This window comes from Triticum dicoccoides, chromosome 7B, assembly GCF_002162155.2.
Source record: "Triticum dicoccoides isolate Atlit2015 ecotype Zavitan chromosome 7B, WEW_v2.0, whole genome shotgun sequence".
Taxonomy (NCBI): Eukaryota; Viridiplantae; Streptophyta; class Magnoliopsida; order Poales; family Poaceae; genus Triticum; species Triticum dicoccoides.
The window spans coordinates 374,578,174-374,590,743 of NC_041393.1; the positions used below are offsets into that span (position 1 = coordinate 374,578,174).

Genomic DNA, 12,570 nt, shown 5'->3' on the forward strand with positions numbered 1-12,570 from the left:
CTATGTTGAGTTTGTGATCAAGTTGGGTTTACTTGTAAACCACCCCTTCTCCAAGAATCTGTGTTGGATACCCCTGAGTTAGTTGGTTAAGCTAAACAACAACTTGGAGAGTTGGAAGATAAAAGCTTGTCCGACTCAGTTCATTCCAAGGGATATCTTTGTGTGTGTATTGAAGGAAGATGGTATTTTCATCGATTGACCCTCGTGATCAGTGAATGGATCCATCATCTTATCCAATCTTTGATTTGGGTATGGGTTATCGCCAAATCAAATCAGATCCAATGATATTCGTAATGTTGTCTTACTAGTGGTTGTTTCCCCGAGCATACACCATTATATCTTTGGATCTAACCAATGCTATCCCCTTGCTCACATAATTGTGGAATTCCACTTATATGGAAACCTGGATGAATTGTTATTGAGCCCATCAGTAACAGTTTTATATTCTCCATGATTCGTGTTGAACATACAGCTAGTATTGGAAATTTCTATAAGCATTATCTTCGTGTTCCGTTCATGAAGCATATGCTTGGATGAAAGAGGTGACTTCCTCTGGTTCACGTGCACTTGGTGCAAGTTGCTGCCGTGAGTTCGAGAAAGATTGTTTTTGTTTCCTTTGGAATCATTCCAAGTCATTCATGTACGTGCAAAGTATTCTATCGTCTGATAGACTGATCATCTTCATTCTATACGTATCCCTAGCACACCAAGCCACTGATTGATTTGTTCAAGGAGAAGAAGTCTCTTCTTAAGAGCAAGACTTATGCAAGGATTTCGATACCCTTGTTGATGGTTCCACACCTGAACCCGGTGTTTTATTATAAGACTACTACATGGTCATGCTTGTTTGTGACAGCGTGTTCACATGTATGTTGCTGAAACGACTCATGTTTTGGAGTTTGCTATCATAGTTCATTTCCCAAGAATCTCGCAATGTCATCTCGTCGATTTGTGTTGCAAACTTTAATTTTTCTTTCTAAGACTCGATGAGTCTGGAATATCCTAGCACCAACCAGATATTAATCTTAGGCAGATATGATGGTTGGAAAGTTTCCTAAGAACTATAATATGGGCCTCCTTGTAACCCGGTAAAGTGGATGTCGTGGCCAACACACCCAGCCGAAAGACCTATTATTGTAGTATCTTGATTGAGAAAGTTGGCCACCTCCCCATAGGGATCTCGCAGGGTTTACTTCTGTAGTTATTCCTTATGGATTCTTGTGCTCCCGAAGTCCGACCTTTACCTGATGTTCTAGATGTCAAACCATATCTATGAATGGCTTACACTAGCACATCAAGGAGAACATTAGAAGCGGAGTGCTAAATGTCTCTCGGTCGATCATCCAAATTTCGTCCCTTTGGCCCCGCCAAGGTGAAGTCTGAGAAGGTGTTATCTTCCTTTGCATCTGCATCTTCCACTAGTATTCATCATGGCAGTACATTGTGTTGCCCGGATCCTTGACACGAATGTTGGTAAAACTTTGATGAATATGGAAACGCTCAAGTTATTAAGAGCACGCACAAGCACTAGGTATTATGACCGACACTAACTAGGATTGCTTCCAGTTTCCTTTGGTTATGTTATAACCACTCCAACAGTGGAATTATTCCCTACTGTTGAGTTCCTCCCTAGTTACTAGAATCATTTCCGGCATTTGCATCTTGTTCCTAGCTTGCACCACCATTGTGCCATCCCACCATGGGTTCCATCCATTCCTGATGATAATAAAAAATCATTCGTTGTGTTGTCTTCAACTAGGTAGTCCACATCATCCATTCTGGCCCGAGAATGTCATTCTTTCGGACTCCTTCAAATGATCGATTGTGATTTGCCTTAGGCTGGTACAAAGAGTTTTAGTGATCTCTGAATCAAAGGTAATTCTTTTTCCCACTTAAGGGGATATATCTACGAGTCACCATCCCTAAGGTGTCTCGTTGTGGTATCATGGCAATTCAACTCCTCGCTACGTTGACAACCGTTCATCACCTTCTTAAGCGTGAAATTGTTGCCTACCTAGTGAACCTTCGTCATATGTCTCACCACATCCCTTTGGATGTGTGTTTCGTGTCTCAGCTCGAGAGATGTGCTATGACTCACCCCGTGAGTTGATCCTAAGTTGTTCGATCTTCAAGGAGATCGATCCCTCTAGAGTTTCCATTTCCTCTCGTTTCCATGTTGGTTGGAGTTCTCAAAGCAACACATCGAGACAAAGTTGGTGATCGAATCAACATTCTTATGAAGTGCAACCTGGATCATGAAGATTGGGTTAGCTTTGTGCCCCCTCTGTCTTTATTACCTCACGTCTTGAATCTTAGGACGAGATTCTTGTTTAGTGGGGGTGAGTTGTCATAGCCCTGGCTCAGCCCTTGTTGCCTTGGCTTGTTTCTCATGTCATCATGTTTAAGTTTCAAATGAACTTGAAATGGGGATTGTTTAAACCCTAGCATCAAAGGAATTCACTAGGTTCACCTAAAATATTTTCAGTAAATCCAAATGGCTTTCAAAAATGTTCATCATTTATGGAAAATGCTATAAACAGTAACCAGAGGTGATGCACATTTTTCCATGACATATTTGGGTTCTGCATTAAATCATACCTATTTGCATTTAGGCATTTAAATGCTATAAAATATTTTAAATGCTCAAATAATCATAAACTAAAATTTTACTATTGGATATATTCCAAACAATAGTCATGGGCAGTTTCATGATTTTTGGGATTGATCTAGTATATTTAGTAAAGCCACAAAGTTACAGAAAAAGAGAAAACGTGTAATAAAAGAGAAAGAGAGAGAACTTACCTGGCGCCCCAACCAACCCACCACCGTAGCAGCCCAGCTAGGCAAAGCCAGCCCAACCCACCAGGGGCTCCTTTTCGTCTTCCTCCTCTTGCCAGAGCAGGCACGCTGCTGCCTGTCGCCCGCGTGCCGTGCCTGGCAACCTCCTGCTTGCCACCGAGGCGCCCCAGTGCGTCTGGAGACGCACCGCAACCCCCTCTGCCTCTCCCCTCGCTCTCTGCTCTCTCCCTCGACCTCTAGCCCCTCTCCCGAGCACACCTGAGCGCCACCGTCGCCACCGCTCGCTGTAGCCACGCCCATAGGCCCTCCCTTCACTACTAGGAAAACGGCTATAGATGAAATGGACACTAATGGCGCACCACATGTGTGGTGCGCCATTAGTATATAGCAATGGCGCACCACATACAAGTGCGCCATTAGTAATATACTAGTTGACCCGTTGCGCAAATGGCGCAGAGACCTGCTGAAGACACGTCGTCGATGAAAATAGTTTCATGCTGCAAGAACCTTCAATTAAATCATGTTATTTTTTAAACATGTTTATTACGTTGTTAAATAATAGTCTGGAAAAAAAACTTTGCATAATATGAATATGTTCAGTTTGAAAATATGGCCACTATGATGAGAGAGTAAAGTTGGCATGGTTGTATTTTTTTAGCAAATTTGAAAACATGGTTATCATGATCAGAAACCTGGCCGGGCATCTTTTTCCTTGCAAAAAAAGAGGGAAAAGATAAGAAACCTAAGAAAAAAACATGTCTTTGTTGTGCATATACGGAGATATAGGGATCAAGAGGTATTAGGATAGCCCATATGTTATTTAGCCCAGCCCACGTAGAGGGATGCTTGTGGCCCGTGAGGAGCTGAATATGAAGCGGCAGGGGGCGGATCTAGCGGAGACTGTCTATCCCCTTCCTTTCTTTCTCGGTTCCTCAGCTGGATGACAGAGGCGTTTCCTCAACCGCCGACCTGTGCGATTTCTCATCTGTTGCGCCAAATGGCGCAGAGACCCGCTAAAGCCATGTTGTCGATGAAAATAGTTGCATTTTGCAAGGACTTCAGTACTCGTTGTAGAAAGCCCATATATTAAACCATACTCTTTTGAAAATGTCTATCACATTGTGAAATCCAAGTTTGAAAAAAAATGTATAGCCGTTGCACCAAAAATTTATATTTGTATAACATTGCCCATTGCGCTAAACGGCACCGAGTCCCATTTAAAACCATGTACTTGCTAAAAATATTTGCATTTTTTCAGTAACTGTTTGAGCAAATACATACGGTAAGAACTTAGTAAAAGTTTAATTGATTGTTTGTTTAAGCTCACATAAATGCAAGATGGCAACAACAAAGCACAATTGTATCATGTGCAATAGCAGCCAAAATTAGTTAGCTAATAAATTGTTTGGAGGGAACCAACCATTTCAGAGTAGTTTATTCCACATCTCATTCTCCTCGAAAATGAGCCCAAGCGGCCATCAACAAAAATACAATTGTTTTGATACAACAACGGTAAGAGAAATGAGTAACCATCAAAGAAACAAAATGTTTAAATTAGTTTTTTCAAACCATGGAGGAGATTTGCATGTGAACTTTATAGAAGAAGGCCAACGTCAAGGAACAACATGTTGACATACTCATCCTGCTCTCCATTCTTGTCATCAGTCCCGGTAATCAGCTCCTGACCAACACCTTCAGCAACAACCACGACAATGCCCCTTCTTCTTTATCCTTGCATATACAGGAACTCAATCAGGTCTCCCTTCCCTTGAACATGGAAATCAATCTCAAGCAGCAGCCACTGCTCAGAGTGGCATGAAGAGTAATGTGGCCGGTGCTCCTGCTCATTAGTATGACAAGACCGGTGCCATTCACAGCTCAACTTCCACATGTGCCGCGTTGATTGCTTGTTCACTACACTCGACAACGCAGTTTAACATATGAAACTAAGCAACTAATCTACAAAAAAGCGTCTAATTGGCTACTTGGCATCCAACCATAAAAAAGTAAACTCACGAGCGAAAAAAAGAACAACATAGGCTTCATGGATCATGTCTTTGCTGCTCCTCATGCATCATCTCCATTGGATAGTTTTTTTTCTGAACCACTGTATGAGGGACCTGGAAGAAAGCAAGACAAAAATATAACTCAGTAAATGAAGATTGCATTTTCCAGTATATTGAGAGCCAAGGCTTGAGGCGGCAACTAATATGTACAAAATGAAAGAAGCTATCAAAAGTGACCCAAAAAAGGAGAAGGGAAGAAGATTGACAACTGAAAACAAACACTAAGATTTGTAATTTTTTACCTCAAATTGAAATAGTAGGCTAGCTCAGATTCAAATATTATTAGCTCCACAATACTCCTATGTGCAACATCTGGATAAATAACCCATAGGATAATCAAGAACAAGTTGGTTTGTCGTGTAAGAAGCATCACCAAGGTTACTAACGCCATTATGACTCCAGCTTCAGGAACGCGTAGTTTTTTGTAGAGAATAGTATGAGAAACAAATGAGATGTTTGATTTGCTGAGAATAAAGAACATCATATGCAATGTCCATAGTAAAATGATGTTGTAACTGGCTATCAGTAGATTATTACACAACACCCGTTGCGCCAAATGGTGCAGAGGCACCCTAAAGCCATGCCCGCGATGAAAAAAAAGTCATTTTTTAAGCCCCTCTAATAGGAAACATGATGGATCGCTGTGTGCAATGATATGAATATACACTTTTTAACTTAATAGTATAGTCTTATTTAAAACAAAATATATGTCTGGGCAAGCATGCATGTAATAAATGAAATATCCTTTAGCCCATGCTCCCTCACCGGTGCTCAGTGTTACATAGGGGGGAAGTGGAAGGATCCAGGAGTGTATCAAGGCGCCATCGACCTATATGACCTCTCCAACGGTGAAGTGGAAGAAGAAGGATCGAGCTGCCACCAACCACGATGTCGCACTTGACCTTGCCGGCACCGGTGACCCTCTCTCGTCTGTTGCTGCGCCTCTAGGGGACCCGTTGCTCCAAATGGCGTAGAGACCCGCTAGATCCATGTGCACATTGAAAAGAAAATCTATAATTTAGTTGGTTTAATTATGGGCAAGCACATATAGTAACAAATTTATATATAAAAAGAATGGCAAGATCTATGTTGTTTCCGTTCCTAGGGGTCTATCCAGAATCATACAATCCATGTGATCAGTGTTGTTTTTGTCATCTACCAAATATCGATATCTTATATTATCATCATTCAATTTCAATCCACTAAAATAATGATAGCTAGTTTTGTTGTAAAATCTGCCATATGATCCTATAACGTAATAGTCAGAGTTAGTTTTGAAATAGTGATACAACATAGAATAAGTGTAATGGTATATCTGTGTAGAAGTGTCAGACAAAATACCTGTTTGAAATACTCCATAAAATTAAATGTCCACAGACAACAAGATGCCCTATATGATTACAAAACTTAAATATATTCAACAATTATTTCTACAAATTTTTATAGATACTTATATAAAAATATTTTAAAATCATCAACTGATCATGACTGTAACCAGCCTCGATGATAAAAGACCCGTTGTGGGCAAGTACATATGATAGTAAACATAATCTCCTTTAGTCAAAAAACGGTGTCTTAGTTTGTACAATGAGATATATATACACAAATTCTAATTTGGTGGTGTAAAGTACCATTCAAAACCTCTAGCAGATTTACACGTCAACACAGTATTGTGACTTGATCACTCTATGTTTATTGATAATCTACGTTATTTTAGGTTTCCACCACTGCTGAGCATGAGGGGAGCTCGCATGGATGATCCTGTGAACATTAGCTCTGACGAAAGTGTGGACAGTAGCTCTGCTGAAGCCTCGGACACGAGCTCTGATGAACATGTGGACACCAGCTATGGTGAAGACGCGGACACCTGCTCTGATGAAGGTATTTTCAGCAATGCTAAACTTCAGTTACGCGCAGGAAGATAAATGTATCTACAACCACAAACAATGCACTTGCAGAAGAAACGGAGAGCAAACCTTGAGGAGCAGAAACGAGCCGCGGGTCTAGGAACAGAGCAGTTCGTCTAACCTGCAAAACCGTAAGAACACAGGGACAACAATGCAAGGCACAACAATGCAGACATAAAGTGCATCTATCTATTAACGCATTAAAACATGTCTGAATGGTCATCCAATACATACAAAACAACAGGACGACATCACAATAATATTTTTAATCTAAGAGAATAATACTAAAGAAATGAATGGAAAGAGAACAAAGCTATAAAGCTTTTATTAATTGATGAGTAGCCTGGTTCTCTTCCCAGTAATAAATACGCACAAACTGAGGAAGATGGCCACCAATCAATCTGACATGTTGTGATTTCTGCCAATCTAAGAGACACAGCCAGCCAATGTATTTTTATCTCCACTACTCCAATCTGATTGTAAGCTAATCTAGTGGAAAGAATAGAAAATAAATCATGCCAACATCATCATTAGCACACAAGCACACACACCCATGGTATATGCAGACAGCTAAACCATACACAAAAGTAGGCCTAGAACCAGAAAATACACCCACCAAATTATACCAAGCAAAAAAAGCACATACTATCAATTGCAGAGGCAGCAGCATATGCAAAACTCAGGACTCATAAGAAATGGAAAGAAAGAAGCTAAGGAGTAGTGCATTACCAGAAGGAAGAAGCACAGCCAGGACAACAATGAGCAAACGACAACCTGAGGAAAAAATTGGCCGGATAACTACGTGGCAGAGTAGGCTATAGATAATGAAGAAGCTGTGAACTGATAGTAAATTCCTAATATAGTGTTCCAAACGAACTTCAGACAACAAAATTTACTTTCTAAAAAGAAGAAACAAATTGACCTATTCTAGGCTAAACAAAAAAGGAAGATCATGACACTTCTATATAGAATTTGGTGGCTCACTTTTGCTAATTTTTTGCATTTCTCAGGTTAGAAAAGGTATTAGTTCACTTTGCAAAAACTGTACCGGTGTAGAAGTTCTTCTGTTTATTGCTGCAATTCAGTGCATATTACATTACAGAAGAAAAAACAAAACAAGTGATGATATGTCCGATGAAGAAAAAAGAACATAAGTTCACTGATTTTGGGAGTTGTCGCTCATGAACTAACACCAAAAAACGAACAGGGAGGCATACCACTAAGCATGCTATTGGTCTCGGAGCATCCACCAACCCCTATTGTTGCCGCCCGCCACCTGTCTGCCTTGTCGCGGCCCTCTACACAAGGAAAACAGATCATAGTTGCACACACAATAACATTTGGAGAAAGAACCTTGTATGGTGAGTATTTCCATACAGTAAACATTTTCTCAACAAAGAGGGACATCTTTCTCCCAACACAGATTAAAAAGCAAAAACGGGCAAATTAATTTTCTGAATACAAACCCACCAAGGTAAAAAAATCAAAATGAGGCACCCAGTAGAGCGGACAGGCGCCCAGTTGTTGCATGCTCGGGAGTGCTGGGATCCAGACCAAGGCGGCGAACAGGAGGGACACACTGATGACGAGGTCATAGACCACATAGGAGAAGGACTTGATCACCGAGCACTGGAAGCAGTGAGGAGGGATTGCCTCCTTGATCTGGGCTAGCGTGAATGTCGGCTTGTCCGTCGGCGCACGCTGGAAGATCTCACTAGCGCCAGCGCGACCGAGCAGCTCCTGCTTCTCCCGCTCCTCCATCATTCTGTCACCGGCACCCATGATGTCGCTGACAACAACAAAAAGCACTGGTAATCAGACACTGTGGATGAAGGTATATATAGTACTCCCTCCGTCCGGAAATACTTGTTATCAAAATGAATAAAAGGATATGTATCTAGACGTATATTAGTTCTAGATACATTCCTTTTTTTCAATTTTGATGACAAGTATTTTCGGATGGAGGGAGTATATCATTCAAGAACGTATATATATTCTACGTTGTGTGTGTATCTGTTTGTCAAATGAGGCTGAGCTAAACTTCAGTTCATGTTCACTCAAATTTTAGACCCAGTAAAAAAACGACAGGTTGGCTGGACCAGCTTTAATTCATGACAACACATGTCATTCAGTAAGCTGTACTTGGATAGTTAACTGATTGCCAAGCTAAGTAGAAAGAACTGAAACTGTAATTCAAGACTTTTGATTTGAAATTCGCCCAAAAATACAACTGATTCAACGCTGTAGGTCATGTGTCACCAATGTAAAGAAGAGCTTGCAATCCGAGCCAATATAAAAGACATGCATCGTCCATAATGTTGCAAAACAAAAATCCTGAATTGGCTGGAAAATTTAGACTAAAAAGATCGACAAGTACAGAGAAAGGATTGATTTTGACAAGAAAAACTACTACTACAAGCTGCAAGAAAAACTAGTACTGCAATTTAATAATTGCACTGTAAAAAGAGCTTATGTTTCACAGAAAAACTACTGCTACAATATGTAGATCTTTAGCAATGCTACCACCTCCAATGCATACATTTTATGCTTCCACAAATACCAGGGAAGCCATTTGATGCACCCATCTGCAGAAGCCTTGTAGCGTCCGCTTCATTTGGTACAAGGAGATATCTCTCTTCAAAGATCTTAATGACAACCTTCACAAATTTCTTCAAAACTTTTATGCCCATACTCTCTGCAACTGCAATCTACGCTTATCAAATTTCTTGAGCATTTAAATTTAAAGTAGCAAAAAAGCAAAACACACCCTAAATCATCACGCATAAACTGGTTTGAATTATGGATGTGCCAAATAAGAGGTTTAGCTAAACACATTACTACAACATAGTAGTTCTGAAATTATTACACATGGAGTAAGCATGCTAACCTCTCTCCATCCTACATTAGTGCAGACATTTACCAACATATATGTGGGAAAGACATGTGCCTAAAAGAGGGCAGATTCAAAAGTGGAACTTGTACGACATAGTAAGCAGTAAACACATAAACAAAGCAAGCATTTAAGCACACTTATTCACACCTTGCCTAATTCAGTGTTATACCAGTTTTCACGAAAGCATTCTAACTGACTCAATGACCCTATACACTGCATCTATCATTAAGTAGAGGAGAAGATCGTAAAGAAACAAAATAAAGGCATTCACCTGCATCATATCCCGCCTTGTGTTGCTATGAATATGAAAACCTCCAATAATTAAAGAATTCATAGTTCTGATATTAAGTTCGCTAGTTCTTGTCTGTCCCCATATGCATCGCCTTCTATACACATCGAAGGTTCCTCTGGTAGTCATCATGGTAAAAGGGTTGAGCAAGCATTGGAATAAATTTCTCATGTAGTAAGACCTTGAACTGCAAAGCAGCAGTAATCAACGGCTCGAGCAAGCACCAGATCATCTTGACAACTTTACATGCAGCCACACCTTGCAACAAAGAGAATACAAACATTAAAAACAAGAGAACAAGTTATGAAGAAAACCTCACAAGGCTACCAATAACGGAGTCCTAATATGATCATTCAGTTACTATCATCTTATATATGAAAATGAGATATTATGACACAGTGGCAGGAGCAAGTGGTAGTGGATCAAGCTTTCTAGTTCAGGCACTTACATTGCAATAATCTGACTTCCTCCTTTTAATTGTGATTGAACATACTTAATTAAGGGAGTGTCTGTTCTAAAACCAATGAACAAGCCTGAATAGGAATGGTTCCAGTAGACTTGATAACTCATTCAGGCCTAACTGACCTTGAAGCGCTGCTCCCTGGAGCCATGATCACCACACCAAGAACTCGCGGGAGACATGGAGGAGCACGTCACAACAATGCCCTTGCAGATAACTCACGATACCTTCACGCCAACGCCTCCAACCTGCAGATGAGGCTTTTCTGATTAGGAACTGTATGGTAAAGAAACAAAATTTATCTGTTCTAACTGAGTCTCAAAAGTGATCGAATTGAAACATATTCAAAATCCATAAAAAAGTAACAAAAACTGGAACATGTCCAAAAACTATATAGCTCTAATAAAAGGATGCCTTTAACCACAATAGCCAAGAAAGTAAACAAATTCTTGTGGATTAACTTGGTGACTTAGACAAAGATGAGATCTGGAAACAATAGTGGAATAAAGTGGTCATTCTCACAATGTTCATGGAACTGAAACCACCATGAGTACCATTGTTGAAATTACGACAAATCCCATTATTCCAAAGTAGAGTCAGTGCAGTTCTTGTTAGCAAAAGTTTAATAGGTCTAAATAATCATTAATATAACACACCATATGTTGAGTGAAATTTGTCTTTTGGGTTGAGCAATTAAATAACTACAAAGATCTTGCAAAATCACAACATAACAAGAATCTGAAGCTTTGTTGAGTCTTTTTTCCTGTAAACATAAAGCTTGATGCCAGTAACCTTACCAACGCCCAATCATAAATCGAATGGTGATTTCCTTCTCCTTTTACATTTTTGACATTGCCAACTCAGTTATCCCAAAAAGTTCCTAAGCCTTGAGGCACCCATGGCTTCCTTCCATCTTCACCGGCTGGTACTGGACAAAGGGAGTCCATCCCCCTATAGCTAGCCTACAGACCGTCCCTGCTCCTGAAGAGTAAGAATTAGCAGCAGGAAGAACAGACTAAAAAATAGGGTCAGATATGGGAAGAGTCATTTCACCTTAGCGTGGAAGGCAAAAATTCATGGAAAGAGGAATGCAGCGGTGAGAAGCACTTGGGAGGTCAGTGGCGAGAAGGCCATGGCGGCATCGTTGACGCAGGACAGCGGTGGCATGGGTAAAGGAGGAGCCAGCGCCCCGACCATCCGTGGCGTCCCCTGCATCGACCTCCTCCCCTCTGCTCTAGCGATGACCAGCCCCAGTGCGGGCTATGCTGCTCTGGCGACCCCAAACTCCTTCTGGCCTCACGCATCCTCACCCCCTCGTCCAACCCCCTCCTCTGCGCCCCCCGGGGAGCCCCTCTGCATGTATCCAAGGCTTCCCCTCGCGGCACGGCCCCGCGTCATAGACAAAGAAGCCGTCGGCGCCCTGAAACCGAACCCCCCAGATCGGGGCCCGGAGTAGCCGCTCCCGCTTATGTCGTCTCGCGCCCGAGCGCTGCCGCTTTGCTACTCCACGCCGCCATCGGAGCATCTCCGCCGCCGCTGCTCCTCTCGCGCTGCGGCCGACGCAGAGATCAGGAAGGAGGAGTTAGCTAGAAGAGAGAGGAGGAGACGAGTGGGTGTGGCGGTGGCAGGGATCCGGGAAGGAGGAGGGAGGAGGAAGAGAGGAATGGGGTGTGGCGGCTGTGAGAGGGGGGAGGGAGGAGTGCGTGGCTGTGGATTGGGAGCTAGGGTTGGTGCGGTCCTGCCCAATGGACTCCTCGCTCCAACCCCAGGCAGGCCACGGGACGCGCGACGCGGGGCGCGCGAGGAGAGGCTCACCCGGTCAAAAATGACCCGCTGCTGACCCGGCCACTGCAAGCATGAGACGAGCCCACTTGTCATTGGGCAGTAAAATGACTGCAAGGTGAAAAATGATTTAACTGTATGTGAAGATCCAACGGTGCAACTGAGCTGGAGGGGCAGATCAAACGGCCAACGAGGCCCCAATCGGGAGAGCCTTCTGGAGGTGAGTTGGCTAGCCTCATTATTGTTTTAAATTACTAATGGCGCACACTACTAGGAAAAGGGCTATAGATGGGATGGACACTAATGGCGCACTGTACATGTGGTGCGCCATTACTAAATACTAATGGCACCTCCCCACGATGCGTCATTACTAG

General features: G+C 42.0%; 1 long non-coding RNA gene across 7 annotated transcripts; it reads right to left on the bottom strand.

Moving 5' to 3' along the window:
* Positions 1-4,229: 4,229 nt before the first annotated feature.
* Positions 4,230-12,202, bottom strand: LOC119341291. 7 transcript variants are annotated; one of them, XR_005165013.1, is made up of 11 exons: positions 11,468-12,202; positions 11,212-11,395; positions 10,540-10,662; positions 9,937-10,212; positions 9,299-9,473; positions 8,243-8,561; positions 7,990-8,070; positions 6,842-7,546; positions 5,631-6,737; positions 4,816-4,919; positions 4,230-4,713 (listed from the first exon to the last, which is right to left on the bottom strand). It is a non-coding gene; the product is annotated as an uncharacterized LOC119341291 (long non-coding RNA). The 7 variants fall into 7 exon arrangements; XR_005165014.1 differs by having other exon boundaries at positions 9,312-9,467; positions 11,468-12,201; XR_005165012.1 differs by having other exon boundaries at positions 9,312-9,473; positions 11,468-12,201.
* Positions 12,203-12,570: the final 368 nt, after the last annotated feature.